Raw genomic sequence first — 18,038 nt, 5'->3', positions numbered from 1 at the left:
GATTTAAGGTGCAGACAGAAATGACATTTGTCTCATGATTGGCTCCTTGAAGTCGCTCTAAAACCATGCCCAAACAGAAGACCACTGCTGCAGAGCCCTTTGATTTGTGCAACAAATTAACCCTCATTGTATGAGAGTTCAACTGAAGCCTGTCCTAAATAGAGTGACTTCATTAATTTCTGTCTGCTATGCTGCAAGAGCAGCCCAGCTCAAGCGACTGTCTCTGGATAGGAGGGGGAGAAAGCAGGGAAGGGAGGTTCCTTCTGGGGTTTTCTCAGCCCTACAGGAGGTGGGGGGCAGTGGACTGAAAACCGCTCACCTCAAGGGGGAGGAGGGAAGACTCCAATCTGCCTCCCCCCCCCCCACACACACACTCCAGCAGAGCTGAAATAACCCAAGATACAGCCTCTCTCCTTGGATTGGCTCCAGATTGGAGCTGATCCTCCACCCTCCACCATTAGCAGGATCAGTCTAACTCATGGTGATTTCTGTGAATCGCCATGAGTTAGACCTGGGAGCTGCACTTTTGTCTCCACCTTTAGTTGTTACTAACAAAAACTTGAGTGGCATTGTTTAAAATGGGATAAACATTTTGCACTGAAGCCTGCGATATCTATTACACTAAGCAGAGTAATTTTTTTCTCTGGTACTCAGTTTTCCCAGCTGTATCAAAACAAGAAAAAGTATCAGTGAAATTGACCCAACAGAACCTAGTCTGGCCTGGAAAAAAAGATTTATACTCCATACATGTCTCCTTATGCTAGTTACCATCTTCATTTTACTCTCTGAAATCATGAAACCCTAACAGCTTCATTATAAGTCTGCTGGCATGAGATAACATAGCTTCCCCCTTAGGCTCTGACTATATAATTTTTAAAAAACACGCTACCTACATGGGTGTCTGACATGATTAGGGATGCTCATGTTATAACAGGTTTTTTCATAAATTGCCTATGAGCAAAGAAAACAAGGTTCTCTAATCATGTTATAGAAACAGTGCTTGGGCCTGTAGGCTAGCAGTCTTTTTAGTAGCGTAGGTTGGCCCTTACATTGTCTGACAGAATGCAGGAAAGACCCACATTGCAGTTCCATCTCTGACTTCCCCGTAATTTAGCTTAGTAACTGGCAAGGATACTGGTTTTAGCAAGGTTTGTGGCAACTTTACTAGTGCTTATCCTTTACAAGCTTTCGGTGCAAATAATTGATAGTCCTTAATTAAGTATGGGGGTGAGTTCGATTAAAGAGAGAGATTGGTCAGCCTAATAGAAAAACGTCTTTAATATTAACTGTATAGCATGGAAAAGTGTGATGTTCAATCAGTTTAGTCGGCCCTCTCAAAAACAAAACAAAACTATTGTGATTACTCATTTTCTGTATTCTTCATCACTGAAGATTATCGTGAACATCTTCTAGTATTAGGAAATTAAACAAGGAGACTATAAAGTTGGGTCATCTTCATTGCCATCCTGACAGAAGCCTAAACACAGACATACACAGAACCCTAAATTTACCAATTTAGGGAGGCAATTTTACCACAAAATTCCACATTAGTTTTTCAGAGTTCAAAAACTTCTCTCCTCCCCAAGACAGAAGGTAGAACTCATTTACAAAGGAGGCAGGAACATAAGCATTAATATCAGTCAAAAGGAAAAAACCATGGTAAAAATATCTATTTTAATCTAACATCACAGGTCTGTTATGAAGGAATCTCTACCAGCAGTTCAGGTTAGTCATTTTCTCACACAGAACAGATGTCGTAGTTGCATCATGAGCTGGACACTACAACCAGCTGTTATTTTTGTAAGTGACCCCTCAGCTTGGTCTGGGATAACCTCCTTGTTTTGTTCCTCTTTAGTTCCATTTCTCCAGGTCCACAACCTTGATTATTCTGCCTGTCTTGCCCTCACACAGCCATTTACACCTGTGCAAAGTAAGCACAAAAATGGGTGACAGACATTCCTGAATCAGAACATTTCACTGGTGCAAATGATTGTACCACGGTTAGTTAGGGGGAATCAGGTATTATGCTTAATTGAAAAAATGCACCTATTAAATGAAGTATGCTCCTGGAATTGGACACTGAAGCAGAGTTCTATCCCATCCATAGTCCTACACTTCTACCATTGATGAATGTGGTCAAAGGGGGAAATAACACTAGAGAGAACTTTGCCCACAATGCATAAAGAGGTTATGAAGCTAAGGTTTAAGCAATATATTGGAAATGCCACTTCAGATCATAGATCTGAATTGTTTCAATAGGAGTGAATTTGGTGTTGAGAGGCCAGACTTTATCTGTCAAGATTTTTGTACTAAAATTAAACTCCTAGAAGGATTCAGACTGGACATAAGGAAAAACTTCTTCACGGTTCATGTGACCAGGCTCTGGAATAGACTCACAGCAGGGGTGGTACAGGTACCTACCTTGGAGATCTTCAGAAGGAGACTAGACGCACACCTGGCTGGGGTTATTTGACACCAGCAGTCTTTCCTGCCCAGAGCAAGGGAATTGGACCCAATGGTCTCACAAGGTCCCTTCCAGCCCTAAACTTCTGTGAATGTAAACAACAGTATAGATTTTCAGATCTATTGATGAAAAGTGCTATTTGCAAATGTGTAAAACATTATCAACCTTCTATACAGGTAGTTGACAAAGGTTATGTAACCTAACCTACTCTTCCAACGAGCTTTAGTTCAAAGCACCCCACTGCTATTTTTCAGCACAGGGACACTGATACTGATACAGCTCTTGGAGCCATGCTAATTGGAGCCCCCCTGCCTCATGGAGTATGTCTATAAATGCCCTTAGTGGCAAGACCTATGGTCTTCCTTGCAAAACACAGATTTTCCATGCAGTAACTCAGGAAAAGGCTACTGGTTTTCCCCCAGTGCCAGCTTCAAGCCTCAATATGGGTGTGAACTAAAAGATTTCACATAAAATATGAGTTATTTGTATGCTTTAAGAAGTAAATCTGATGCAAGCGCAGTTCATAGTTATCTTCTGTTCTGTCATTACTAGCTCTTTTAAAGAACACCAGGATGAAATCCTGACCCCTCTCAACACAACTCCCACTGACTTCAAGTAGTCAGGATTTTACTTCAGAGCTGTAATTTTGAAATGGCTCAATTAACCACATTTCCTTTTGACATTTTTGGGGAATTAAGTGATGATCAAGCTTGGGATAATTTAACATTGTTTCTGCGTGGTGGGATTGGGGTTGTGACTGAGGAGAAACCTGGACTATGTCCTTCCTTCCCTGTATCTTATGACTTGTTCTCAGAAAGACAAAAGGAACAATATTGGAAATGCTACATGGAAATGTGCATGTGAGCATTTTTTGCATTTCCGTGCAGTGTACAGCACCTCAAAAACACACTAAGCTCCCAACCAATGCATGCGAATATGTACACTGATGTTTGTTACCATGAGAAACCACAAGCTCCTGGTAAGCCTGAATTTAAAGCATATATAGTTTCATAGTTTCTAGGGTCGGAAGGGACCGGAGTAGATCATCTAGTCCGACCCCCCGCCATGGCAGGAAACAATACTGGGGTCAAACAACCCCAGCAAGATGTTCATCTAACCTCCTCTTAAACACCCCCAGGGTAGGAGCCAGCACCACTTCTCTTGGAAGTTGGTTCCAGATCCTAGCCGCCCTGACAGTGAAGTAGCGCTTCCTGATACCTAGCCTAAACCTTCCCTCTGCCAGCTTGTGACCGTTATTCCTGGTCACTCCTGGCGGTGCTCGGGGCAACAGTGACTCCCCCAATGCCCGCTGATCCCCTCTGACTAGTTTATAACAGGCCACAAGATCCCCCCTTAGCCTTCTCTTTTGGAGGCTGAACAGGTTCAGGTCCCGTAGCCTCTCCTCGTAGGGCCTGCCCTGCTGCCCCCTGATCATGCAAGTGGCCCTCCTCTGGACCCTCTCAATGCTGTCCACATCCCTCTTGAAGTACGGCGCCCAGAACTGGACGCAGTACTCTAACTGCGGCCTAACCAGTGCTGCATACAGGGGGAGGATCACCTCTTTGGACCTGCTCGAGATGCATCTGTGGATGCATGACAAGGTATGGTTCGCCTTCCTGACTGCCTCCCCACACTGCCGGCCCATGTTCATCTTGGAGTCAATTATGACTCCAAGATCTTTTTCTGCCTCCGTGCTGACAAGAGGGGAGTTCCCCAACCTGTAGGTATGGTGCCGGTTGTGCCTCCCCAGGTGCATCACCTTCCACTTGTCCGTGTTGAAACCCATCCTATTCTCATCCGCCCACCCTTGTAGCCTGTCTAGGTCTGATTGAAGCCTGATGCTACCTTCTAGTGCACCCACATCCCCCCACATCTTAGTGTCATCAGCAAATTTGAACAGGGTGCTTTTTACCCCCTCGTCCAAATCGATGATGAAGATGTTGAACAGTGCGGGCCCGAGGACCGAGCCCTGTGGAACCCCACTGCCCACTGCCCACATCCTTCCAGGTTGACAAGGACCCATCCACTACCACCCTCTGGGTGCAGCCCTCCAGCCAGTTGGCGACCCAATTGACTCCGCTACTCTGTGAAAAATTGCAATCTCCATTTTTGGCAGAGCTTGTTGGCAGGAATCCCTCTAATACCTGTATTGCAGAAAGAGTTTGTATACAGAGCAACTTTCTTTCCTACTTCTGTCTCAGTTAAAAGAAAGTCACCCCAGCTTTCCTCAATAAGTAACAAAACTTTGCCTTTTTTTTTTTGCTATGTTCACATGTCTGTACACTGTACCTTCATACCCAGTTCTTTGGCTATTTATATTTTCAGATTATAAAATTTATAGGGCAGGGATTATCTCATTTCTGTGTTTGTACAAGAGCCAGCATAATGTGACCCCAATCTGAACTGTGTCATCTGTTACATAACTGTTTACTTATAGGAATACACAGTCCAGGTTTCTCCCCAGTTCCACCCCACCCTACAAAAGTTTGTCATGGAATATGGATTGTCCATTCAGTTTCAAAATTTCTAAATAAAGAAAAGGAGGCCAGACACTTAAATTATGAAATGGCAAAGGGAATTAAGATGAAAATCTATATTTTGGCCGCTTAATTCTGAATTAACATGAAATGATGATGCCTCATTTCAGTGTAGCCTTCTCCAGCCTTGCAAATACCTGTGCACATCTAGAGGTGGCCAACCAGCAGCATTTGTGCCACAAGTTGCATGAACAGCCTCTGTGTGTGCGGTAGATTTGCGAGGAGACGGGCAGCACATCAGCAGATAGGGCAGAAAGCAGAACAGAAGACCAGGCAGGGAGCAGGAAGCAGAGCAGCAGATCAGATGGAAAGGAGATTTAAGTGGCATTCAGGAAGAGCATGGGACTAATTTGTGGCATGCCTGCCAAAAAGTCTGGCCCCCACTGGACTACAGTATGCAGGTTAGTGCAGGATCAGAATAAACATTTCTCCTTGAACCTTCTGAAATGATAGCAGCAGTTTCTGATCATCTGTATTTAAAAATATGCTACAGAATTCCACATAAATAATCCCAGGAACTGTAGTTACACAATTTATACACTTTCTAGTATCTCTAGTTGGCTAGAAGACTCCATCTCATCCAGGCTGACTGTAACAGGACCTGTTATTCATGCCTTCGGGTGTGGTTACACATCGCCCTATGGCAATATAGCAACATGGTATGGTGATGGAGCGATCACAAATCTACATGCGATCACCAGCTATGTCAGCGTAGCGGTGCACTCCCCAGGTACAGCATGCTGCTACGGTGACAGCGGCAAAACTTAGCTGCACGCCATGCACACAGCACAGTAACTGCCCACCCGTACTGTGCCATGCTTTAGTACTTCCAAAAGGAAGTACCAGTACTTTTGGAAGTACTATGCTGTAGCAACATCACCATATGATGACCTGTAGATGCGCCCTTTGTTACCTCTTGGACTCACTACAGGAATGGGATATCTGGGCATAAAGCCTTCAGCAATTAGGAAATTCCTGTTAGTGAAGAATTCTGCAGCAAATTTCTCTGGCAACACAGGCATGTTTAATGAACACAACAAAACTGCCCTTCACACACTACTCCGTCTTCTTAGAGAAATATCAGATCACGGTCAAGGCCTTGGTGGCCTAGGCTTAGGATGTCAAGACCATTTTAACTGCTGGGAAGGCACCTTTGGTCAGCAATTATGCTTCTGTGGCACAATGGAATTTGCCATAATGGTGAAAGCTCATCAGAACGTTCTCAAGGAAAAGTCTTGAGTGTGCAAAAGGCGTTCTCCCAGGAGCTGAGGACTATCAAAAGCCTCCTCACCTGCTTTAACTACAAGACAATACTATTTTTGAGCTTGCCTTCTTTAACATACATAAGTATCAACAGTTAGTTGTATATAAAAAAAAAATAAAAACCTCCTGAAACAAGACACTTCACTGAATCCATTCTGCTGCTGGGGAGAGGAGAGAACTGTATGTGATGTATTAGTCCTATTTCTTAATGTACTGATGGAAGGCACTGAGAAGATACCATGGTGATGAGCATTTACACTAGAATGGGAAGCCTTCTTTCTTGGATGTTACTGTATTTATATAAATGCCAGGGGTCTGAAAATGAGGGAATGCCTTCAGTAAACATATTTTTAGAAACTAGACCTGGTACACACATACCTATAAACATGCCTCTCCCTCTATCTATATATACATATACAGGCATGTTTATAGGTGTGTGTGGAATACATACATGCATATATATACATATATACACACACACATACACACACATATATATACATACACAACATATATGGTATAAGTAAATTAAGTTTCGAACCATCAAGCTGAGTCACCTGGGTCCCCCTTCAGTGGGACTCTGCATGGGCTGATGAAGATTAGCTTGTAACCCTAGGTCTTCAAGTGATTAAAACTACTCTCATGTGCAGAGTTGAGCAGGTATAATTGTTTGGTACCTTGGAGCCTAACTGGTGATTTCTTTTGTCTTTTAAATACAGGAGTAGTTCCTTTGCAGCTCCCATTTTTACATGCTAGAGCAAACTGTGCTACTTAGGCTTGATAAAAAGCTCAGTACTGAACAGTATATAGAGATATAAAAATACTCCTCTCCCAGTGGGGCAGGGGAAAAGCAGCAATTAAAAAAAACTGCAACAGCATTAAAAAAATTAATTTTGTTTTCAATATTTGTTTGTTTAGAAAAGCAACTTTAAGACAATAAAAATGCACACTAGAAACAACCCATTGCATCTGCTGGGCCTCAGACCTGTGGATGTTTCTTTCAGATCATTCACTGCTAGTCTAAAAAGGTATAAATCCAGTGAAGGTGGAGTGGCAGCCATTATGCATCACTAGTGGCAAACCTGACCCAGTAAGAAAGTTTTCCTAGGCAAGGTTCTTGTTTAGATGTTATTTTAACCCACCACCCATGGTCTGTCCTATTTTTGTTTGAGTCCCACAGGTACTAATATTCCACAAGGCTTCAGCTTTCTCTGACATTTGAGATCAGACACAGGCTTTTTCACTTCTAGCAGGGAAACTGAAGCATCTCTTTTTCTGGGCATACTATCAATGCTGTATAATGAGTAATTTTCTTTAATACTGGAAATTAAATGCATCATTACTCCATTTAGTGGCCATCTTTGTGCCTTAAGTCCGACAGAGACAGAAGAGTGGCAAATAAAGATTAATATCTATACAGAAGTTTGTCACTCCTGCTGATGCATACATCATCCTAACTTGATGGATCAGGTTGCTTTGATTTGGGTTATAAATTTGGCACCTGGGAAATAAAAGTTTTTACTACAAACATGACTTTATCAGTCTTAATGCTCCTGTGGTGTAGATAAGTACTTACTCTCTTTTGGGGAATGGAGGTAAAAGTATTAAGTGACTTGTGGCAGGTCACAAAGGGAAGAAAAATCCATGTGATCCTGGATCCCAGCCCCAATAGTTCAACCTTCCCCTTTCCCAAACTCAATGGGAAGTATTTAAAGATGTCCTACTCTGAAACTGAACAATGTAAGAGCAGTACTTTCTTAATCAACAGATGTGCTTTCCTTTATATAAGAGCCCCTCCTTGGCATTTTCTAAGGGGGACCTCAAATCTGCCAACTCTTAAGTTTCACTTGTTTTGTGACTACAGAAGAATACTTAGAGCAGTTCTTTTGTTGCAAAGAACTCAGAAAGACCATAACTGGGCAGGATGTTCTTAACATGTACAGATTCCTATTTGAAATCCCGGGTTTATCTTGTCAATCATAGTTGCACTCTCAATGGAGCTAACTTCGTGTGAATTCTCATAGCACCCTTGGAAGGTTCTCAAGGCACCCCAGGGTGAATGACACTCTGCTTGAGAACCACTCTCCACAGCCATTGCTGCAACAGAAGTTTGCATTGCCTTACTTCTGCAGTCCTGCAGAGCGCCCCCAACCACCACCACCAAGTGGGACAAGCTGGATTCTTTGCTTTGTGCACCCCACACTGAACTGTCGGCCACCTCAAGACCCATTAAGGAGATGATGGTAGACACTCTCCTCGAGCTGAGGGACTGCCAATGCCCTTCAAAACGAGTTCAGTGGAATGGCCTGAGCGTCTCACCAGCACGGCGATTCTCAAACAGCACGCCACGGGTGCCGTGAGACTCTTGCAAGGGTGCCATGGGCAGCCATCCAGTGGCAGGCAGCACCATTCGGCATGCGAATGGGAGTCACAACATCAACCCAGAGACTGCTCAAGAGGAAAAAAAAAAAGCTCTATTATTTTCCTGTAGGCAAAAAAAAAAAAAAAAAAAAAAGTGGAAACCAAGAGCTGGCATTTCAGAAGGGTGCCAGGAGTCTATAGCGGGGTGCTGTGAGCCCATCCCAGGGTGCTGGGAGTCTACCCAGGGGCTGCCGCAGAGCCCCAACCGCTGGCCAGTTCCTACCCTAGCAAATGCTGCCGGGGAAGGGGGAAGGCACAGCCCGAGGCGAGCAGGGAGCCGGGCGCGCCCCGCAGCCAGCCAATGCCCGGCCGCCCTCACCTGCCGCGCGCCTCAGGTCCGCTCCGCACCCCGCGCTGCCCTTCCCCCGGCGGCCGCTGGGTGGCGCCGCTCTGCCCCGGCCTTTGTCTCTCAGTCCCTGGCGGGGCGTGAGGGCGCGCGGCGATTGGCCCGGGCGTCTGCCAATCGGGGGGCTCGGAGCCGCCCAGTGCCCCCGCCCGCGCGGAGCTGAGCCCGGCTGCTCCCGCCCGCCTCCGCCCCGCCCCCCCCCCGCGCCGCCCTCGGCTCCAGCGCGGCCGCCGGCGGGTCCGTGCGCGGCCCGGGGGCGCCGGGCTGCAGCCTCGCGCCGCCGCCCCCCCGCAGCATGCCCCGCGGCGCGGCGTCCCGGCCAGCAGAGGTCGGGGGGAGAAGTTGAAGGCGCCGGGAGCTGCCCGAGGACGGTAAGTTGCACCTCTCCTGCCTGGGCTCTGCCTGCGCCGGGGCTGGGGGGCAGGAAACGGCCCTCTGCCCGCCTGGGGGGCTCCCTCCGGCGAGGCTGAACTCCCCCCTGGAAGATGCATTTCTCGCCCTAAAACGTGAGTGTGCCATTGCAAACCCCCACCTCCCCCAGAAGCATGATGAGCAGGAAAACTGCTCCTGCTCCCTGCCTCCCAGCGGGGCAGGACTTTGTTTCCTTGCGCCCCTTTGCCTAGGAGCCGCTCGGCAGTGGTTCAGATGCTGCCCTGGGACAGCGGCCACGTCTGCCACCGGAGGATGAAAGTTGAACTTCTGTCCCTGTCGCTACTTAAAACAAGGGGCTTTTTAAAAAAATTCTTTATTCTTTAGAGAGCCTGGTTCTGTGCGCCACCAAGGCAGCAGTAGGAAGGACTCTGGACCAGCGAGTCCTCTTCCTTGTTCCCCCAGTTGATTACCTTCCCTAACTCATAGATTTTTTTTTTTTTTTTTTTAAAAAGACAAGGGGAACTATTTGAATAGATCTGAGGTTGTGAACCAGAGAGATGATTGGCATACATGGCCTCTGTAGCAATACCACACACACACCCATGCACATATAGGTATGACACCTGACATGCAGGCATGGTGATCTGTTCACATTATTTTTTTAAAAAGCCCATAAACCTATAGCGTGGAACCATTGGACTTCGCAGTACCGAGTGTCGAGAGCTAGAGCACTGGAGGTTAAGGCTCATGCAGCATCCCTAACTCTTACTGATGTAGCTGCTTTCCCCCAAGACGGAGAGAGCCGAGACAGTGGCTTCTTTATATACTGAAAATATAGCTATAATAGTTGCACCATTCAGTTCAATTTCTGATTTTTTTGTATGTGCGGGCAGTATTTATGTGATGAAATACATGTGCACGCTCTGTTTTAGAACTAATATGCATTGATTTCTTTGAATGGACATCAGTTTATAACAGTTATGGAGATCAACACAAACTGCCAGGAGCATTATAAAATAAGAATCTGGGTTTTTAGAGGGAAGAGGTTGTGATATGTGTAAGGAGTATGTGGAAAACTCAGTCTTGAACTTCCTCTAGACACTAGGTAGGAGAGAGGCAGGCTAGCTATCTGTATTAGATGTTGCATCTCCCTCTGGGAGCAAGTGTGCATCTGAGCCTGTGCCCATGAACTTTACGCATACTTGGTTCAACACCGCTCAGTACAAACTACACACTGCTGGTTTACAGCCTGACAGCTAGCCACTCAGCCCATCTGTTAAAATATAACATGTATACTCCAGTCAGACAACTGGGAAGAGCAAACAAACAAGACGACATAACGTAAGGAGGCATATGTATTAACTTCTGTCTTGATATTACTTAATGGAGAATGAAGTCTTTGAGGACAAGCCACATTTATGAAAGTGCTGGTTCATTTGTTTTGCTTTGTTTACAAGTTTTTTTGGACAGACTTGGAAAACCATATAGGAGATATGTAGAATTTGACATACTCAAATAAAAATGAAGTTAAGGATGGGAAAACTCTTTCCCTATTGTAGTGGATTCTTACTTTAATATATTATGGGGAAAAAAATTGAAGTGTAATTTTACCTCTGCTTCCAGAAACATTGCAGCCAAAAGGCTGTAAGTGTTTATTCAGCTAACTATTCCAGCCTCTAGATTATTCTAGCTACTAGACTTAAGAGTTTTGCAATGAGAAAAACCAAATCTTTATGGATTTATATAAAACTAAAACCAACCCACCTGGAGGTTCAGCCTAGAAGGACCTCTCCCCTTTTTAAGAGATTTAGCCAATATTTGTTCAGCATTCTGAAGATGTAAAAAGGTTATAACTGCCAAATACCATTATCTGCACATTTTGTAAAACAGCTCAACTTCAATCTCAGCAAAATTGTGCTGTTTACCTCTTTCACATACCTTCAAAGATGGTCTGGATATTTAAGAGCAGGAGAAAAAGCAGTTTGGTAAGGAGAAACTAAACGTAGAAATCTAGCCATTTCCAAATCAATAAGCCATATAAAGCAAAGGCTTTCCATCTATTCAGTATTTATCTATGAAAAAGTTATAATACTGTTATGAAGATATTTAAATCACACCCAATGAAATCATTAGCAGCAGTGGAGTTCCAGCCAGTAGTTGCTATACTAACCTTATTAGAAACCAGCCGATGCAGATTCTGTCAAAAGAACCTTATAGGTGAACCCATTCACTTGCACTGATCCCCACTGTTTGCAAGTGGAGGTACACACAGCCCAAAAGATCAGACCCTCAGTTGCCTCAATATATGATATACAGAAAAGTGTTTCAGATGTGAGCCCATCCTGGATGCTATTTTGGGCATTTGAAATAGTGCTCTCTATCTAATTTGTAATAGTTTAGTTTTAAGGCTCTACAGTCTATGGCAGTGGTGATCAACTTTCTGGCCTTGCAGGCAGGAAAAGTGAACATGGTTCATCCCAGACTGGATCCCGTGAGCCAGATAGAATGTGGGGTTGGTGCATGAAGTTAGTCCAGGGGTACACCCCTGTGCACTCAGTGCAGCCACAGAGCTACCCCACATGCCCAGTCTGGCCATGGAGCAACCCTGCAGGCTGACCCAACCCCACATACCTCATCTGGCCACGGGGCCTCCCCACATGCTGGTCTATGTCATCTGGTTCATGGGGCTCCCCAAGGGTCCGGAAATTTGGCAGCCAAGGAGGGGTGACAGTGTGAATTGCCACAGCTTCCAAAGATGTTTCCAGAGTCTTGGCAATTTGTGCAGTTACTGCTCCCCTGCTACAAAATTTCTGGACCCATGGGATGACAGACAGCCCTGTGGAGTTGAAGATTGGGCATCACTTGCCTATGACTACATGTAAGGTATAACCAAATAATCTGTGTGCAGCTATTCTAGTGATGCATATGGTTTTTATAGTTAATTTTACATTAATATGGATGGAAGTTACTAGTTTTAAACCTTTCACATGATGGAACAGGTTAGGATTTATTATAGACAATAGCTATTTCACTCCCACATGGGCATAATTAATCAATGGCCTGGAAGATGGGATGGAGGATTGAGAGAGACCTGGACAAATTGGAAGATTGGACCAAAAGAAGTCCTTATTGAACCCCATGAGATTTCTTTTGGTCCAGTCCTCCAATTTGTCCAGGTCTCTCTCAATCCTCCAGATTCACAAGGCTCACTAAGGACAAGTGCAAGGTTCTGCGCTTAAGTCAGAACAACCCCACATACACACCGCGGTACAGGTTGGGGATCAACTGGCTAAGCAACAGCTTTGCAGAACAGGACCTGGGATTACATTGGACAATAAGTGGAATGAGCCAGCAGCGTGCCTTTGTTGCAAAGGCGGCTAACAGCATACTGGGCTACATTTACTGCGAACATTGCTAGCAGATCCAGGGAAGTGATTATTTGCCTCTATTCTGCACTGGTGAGGCCACATCTGCAGTATTGTGTCTAGTTTTGGCCGCCCTACTACAGAAAGGATGTGGACAAATTGGAGAGTGTGCAGCAGAGGGCAACAAAAATGGCTATAGAGGGCTGGGCACATGACTTCTGAGTAGAGGCTGAGGGAACTGGGTTTATTTAATCTGGAAAACAGAAGACTGAGGGGATTTAATAGCAGCCTTCAACTACTTGAAGTGGGGTTCCAGAGAGGATGGAGCTAGACCGTTCTCAGTGGTGGCAGGTGACAGTACAAGAAGCAATGGTCTAAAGTTGCAGTTAGGGGAGTTGGGAGTTTAGGTTTGATACTAAGAAGAATTTCTCTCATGAGAGTAGTAAAGTGCTGGAACAGGTTACCCAGTGAGGTTGTAGAATCTTGATCCTTGGAGGTCTTTAAGACCTGACAAAGTTTTGGCTGGGCTGGGCTGGGCTGGGCTAGTTAGGTATGGTTCTGCTTTGAGCAGGGGTTGGACTAGATGACCTCCTGGGGTCCCTTCCAACCTTCATTTTCTATGATTCTATCATCCTCAAATGTACATTTGCAGATTTTTAAGGCTGGGAAGGTCCTTTACTGTCACTTAATGTGACATTTTGGTAAACAGAGGCCTTAGAATTTCACCAGGTAGTTTCTGCATCAAGCCCACAACTTTTGTTCAAGGAGAGCTCTCATGCCACTAAATATGCTAGGAATTTAAGGGTGCATAGAATCTTGAGCAGGGTAGAGTCATAAGTAGCTATTAATATCTACTACTCCTTATATCTGTAATTGAGTAAGAACTATTTTGGTATATCATACAGTTGTGTACTTAGTTCCCATTAAAATATCTCTAGATAATCTTGTTTCTTTTGGTATGCATTCTGGTAAGATCCTCTTGCTACTACCCCTACAGAAAGGATGGGAACTTTGTGCTGCTATTGAGATAGAGGTACTTCGTTGAGTTGAGCTACGAATTGGTCTTGGGAAGAAAACTTGTCTCAATCCACAATTCCACAGTGGTATACATCTATCTGCCTTTTCATGCCATTCCTTTGTTTTTGCTGGATTCTGCCTATAGTTACACAAGTCAGATTCTGAGGGTTCTCTATCTTTTCCATGGCTGGTGTAGTTGGAGAGAGTTTGCTTCTGATATTGTTTTGTACCAGTTTTATAGAGCCATAAGTCCACTGTTCACTGGAGGTACTCCCAATTTACTTTGCTTCCTGTGAGCAGCTAGTCTTTACTCTTGTGTTCTGTTTTAGACCTGGTCACTGCCTCAGCTATTGTTTATCCTCTTCAGTGGATTTTGAATCCCTTGTCTGTTCTTCTTTTCCCCGGACTAAAAATGCTTTGCTGGGTAAGATGATTGCAACTACTTATCCTCTGATATGTGCCTTGCTATAGAAATCTATGCTTTTGTAACCTCCAGAGTGGATTACAGCAACGTATCCTACAAGGACCAACCCTTTCAGATTCTTTAGAAGATGCCAAATACAGCTGGTGGTGCTAACCACAGGAAATCTATTACAGTACTTCTCTAAAAATTATACTGGTTTCCTATTTGTATCTGTGACTTGCTTTCAAGTATAGCTAAAGGTGTTGATAGCAACCTATAAAGTATTGTGTGGTTTGGCTCAAGTTCTTCTGAGTGTCCCCCCACAAACACTTTCGCTATATGCTACCATAATCAGTTGTCAGATGGGTAGATCTTTTTGACCATCCCAGAGCAGATTTTGTCAATGGATCCAAGTGGATGGATCAGCTTGACTCTAAAGTTTGCTTCTCCCTTGCTGCTTGGGTTGATCAAGAATGCTGCCTTTTAGGATTCTATTTGAGACCAGTCCCTTTGCCAGAGGTAGGATGATTGAACATCAAAATCAGCAAAGCATCAGTTTAACAAAGAGGTTGACAGAATCACAAGGGTCATGCTACATGCCTAGGATGTGGCTGTGTACACTAGATCAAGTAGGAAAGAGCCACTAGATTATGGGGCTGGGAGGAGATGGAAAAAAAAGTGGCAAAAAGAAGGAATGCAGTATAGTCTCAAACAGAAGCCTAGAGAGATGTGGAAAATTGATTTGGACCAATTGCAGGAGCAAAAAAAATCAGAGACAGCAATGGCATATCTGTACCAGGGGTGGGCAAAGTGGCAGATCCAGCTAGCAGCTGGACTCTGCCCCAGCTCCTTGCAGTGGTGACAGCATGGTCCTGAGCCAGGGCAAGGGCCTTGCCTGCATGCCCCTGCCTGGAGCATGCAGGCTGCAGATTGTGGCTGTGCTCAGGCCCCAGATCAAGCTGTCCCCATCACAAGATCCCAGCAGCTTATGCCCCTGCCACGTGCCTTACCAGCTTGGCTGAGGCCAGTCTCCATGGCAACCCCAGCCTTGCACTATCACAGCACAGGTGTGGCTGGGATCCCCATGGAAACTGGCCCCAGCCATGCAGGCAGGGACTGCTGGGAAATGGAGTCCACTGCCGACCCGCAGGCCAAACTTTTCCCGTCCCTGATCTATACTGTACTGAGTGGCACTAGAAAGCATGCTGTAGATAGATGAATGTGCTTCTATTCTCTTGCTGCATACACCATATGCATTAAAATGACCTACCATGGATACCAGAAACCATTTAGCCACAGTAGCACAAGACTCCCTGGTAAATGTGAGGTACAGTACCCTCCATACTGCCATGGTTAGGTGGTTTCCTGGACTTTTGGCTACACTAGGACTGTGGAGTGTACCAGACCTGAAGGGAGAAAGCAAGGGAAGAAGGGAAAGGGGAGAAAGAGATCACAGTGGGAAAATAGATTAAAGATGGAAGTGAGAACAGAGGGATAGCGCAGCAAATGAAGCTAGTGCAGCAGGAGCAAATAGGAGAATAAACAATAAAGAAGAAGAGAATGATCAAACAAAAATAGGATATGTATATCGGGGAAAAAAAGAAAAGAAAAAAAAAATCAGTCCTGCCAGGTCCTTTCTTAGATCACTAGAACTCATGTACCATTAACACACAGTGGTGCTACCAACATAGGTTACTATTTAAATTAGTTAACTGTGAATCCACAGAGCTTTCACTTTGAAGGCTGTCAGCGATTGCTTATTTTATTCTTGCTCAGGGGATGTTGTGCTGTTCCTGCTGGAAGCTGTTGGGTACTGAGTAGCTACTTCTTTCATTTAGCTCATTGGGGCAGAGCTCACTTAAGTCAGATCTCAGTTGTGGGTGATGAGTACTTTGCAAAATGTTTTTGCTACCAAAAGCCATGTTTTATCTAAAAGAAGGACCAAGATGAAGTCTGCTCCTAATTCACGTAGCTTATTTCTCTCTCCCTGCAGTAGATGCAATAAAAACACACTCAAGGACATATCTGGCATTAGAAAGTATATAAATAATGGAAAAAAATGGTAGGCATTTTTTACCTGCCCCCCTGCCACCCCCAATTCATTTCTCCAGCCTTACCAGATAGCTTGCTAGTGTTTGCATATATCTATCAAACTGGCAATAGTCTAGTGATGTATATTACTCTTAAAGATGGCTGTGGCCAAGCAAAACTAGCCCAAAAGACCCACTATGGAGAACTTAATAAGATAGTTGTATTTTTAAAGTATGAGTTTGATTGTGTGAGAAGTTTGCCACAAAAAACCTCACATTATTTAGAACTACCAAGGTGAAATAGAACTTCTAGGATTATAGGCAAGTAGGTCTGGAACGGACCACATGAGGTCCTTTACTCTAGCCCCCTGCTCAAGTCAGGATCATCCCCAACTGAACCATTCCAGTCAAGTATCTGTCTAACCTGCTCTTGAAGATTTACAGGGGAAAACCTTGCCATAGCCATCTGTATTTCTTGCTATATCAGTTCACATTTTATTGTAGTTTTCTTATTTTGTTATACAATTTCCCCATCTCCTGTACTTTTCCTAGAAAATGGAACACCCTTGATCCCTCTTTAGCTACTGAACTTAAATGTATTTAAATGTAAATTAAAGTAACTGTGGAAGAAAAAAAAAGCTAATATGTCTCTCCCCACTATCTGATAAGTTTATCTAAGATACAAACCCCACCCCCTCCTCGGGTTAATTATTAGTCATGTTTCATGTTGCCGATCAAAGATTTAGCCAGCAAAATTATTAAGCACATGCATAATTTTAAGTATGTTAACAGTTGCATTGAATTACATCAGGCCAAAAGACTTGGTATGTGAGCAAGATCAGCATTCAGTGCAGTAACTTGGGGGGGGAGGGGGCAGAAAAACTGGCTGATAACAATCCAAGGGCATTTTCACACAGGCATGCATCTCAGTGGTGGGCACTTCGAAAAGCTCCGGGCACTGCGATTTATACAGTTGTATAAGTGGCAAAATGAGTTGCAGCGCTGAGAAAGTGGCAGCAGTGTGCTTTCGAATTAAAACACCTTGGACGTGCTTTAGTTCAAAAGAGCATCACCGCCACTTTCCACACTTTTGCCACTTACACAACTGCACACAGCACAGTAGACTCAAGCCTGCTCTGAAGCAGTGGATCTCTGGTGCGTTGCTGGGGGGAAAAAAAGTGTGTATAAATGTCCTAAGGTTTTGTTATTATTATTATTAATTCTTCTTTGTCCAATGCTTGAGTTTTCCCACCCCATCCTCCACCCTGGCCCTCAGTTCTCAGGTGTTAATTCTAGAGATGACCAAAACTGAGCATTTCCACCCTGCAAGACATTGATATGTTTGCATCTAAGCATCTAACTTTGGATGGGGAAAAAAAAGTTGGAAAATGAGAGAAAATTTTCACCTTAGAAGTGGCAAAACAAAATATTTTGTTTTGATCTTAGTTTTTCCCCCCTGTTTGTTTACCAGAAACAACTTTATTTTGGGTTGACTTTAATTACTACTTCTGCCTGAGCCACCACAGTACTTCATGCAGACTTTGGTTCCAGTTCTCTTGCATCTTCACCGTCTCCCATAGCCAAACCTCCCAGGCTGAGCTACATTTCCCATAATGTACCAGTGTCTCCCTGTTGTGGAACTATCACAGTTCATCATGGAACAACCATATTGAGGGATTCAGAATTACAACTCCTATAAAGTTGTAACAGAAACTTGGGTGTCCACAAAGCAGACATGCATTGTAACTCCTCCTGTACACCTCAACCAATAAGATAAAATCCTTCCATGTGCCACAGAAAGAGACAAAACTATCACCATG

The 18,038-nt window shown here is 44.4% G+C and overlaps 1 protein-coding gene and 1 long non-coding RNA gene across 6 annotated transcripts in view; one reads left to right on the top strand and one right to left on the bottom strand.

The window, feature by feature from the left end:
- Positions 1-103: 103 nt before the first annotated feature.
- Positions 104-9,060, bottom strand: LOC149868387 (uncharacterized). The gene is made up of 3 exons (XR_016441241.1): positions 9,005-9,060; positions 2,422-2,549; positions 104-1,921 (listed from the first exon to the last, which is right to left on the bottom strand). It is a non-coding gene; the product is annotated as an uncharacterized LOC149868387 (long non-coding RNA).
- Positions 9,061-9,212: 152 nt separating this feature from the next.
- Positions 9,213-18,038, top strand: part of MARCHF3 (membrane associated ring-CH-type finger 3) — a 119,061-nt gene continuing 110,235 nt past the window's right edge. For 3 of the 5 annotated variants that reach the window (XM_090038482.1, XM_090038481.1, XM_090038480.1), the window contains exon 1: positions 9,213-9,402. The gene's annotated coding sequence lies outside the window, so the exon portion shown is untranslated. The remainder of the gene's footprint in view (positions 9,403-18,038) is intronic. The other 2 variants (XM_090038484.1, XM_090038483.1) reach the window with 1 other exon arrangement.

This window comes from Crocodylus siamensis, chromosome 3, assembly GCF_052110815.1.
Source record: "Crocodylus siamensis isolate JL-2025a chromosome 3, ASM5211081v1, whole genome shotgun sequence".
Lineage (NCBI taxonomy): Eukaryota > Metazoa > Chordata > Crocodylia > Crocodylidae > Crocodylus > Crocodylus siamensis.
This window is presented reverse-complemented; position numbering and strand designations above follow the sequence as displayed.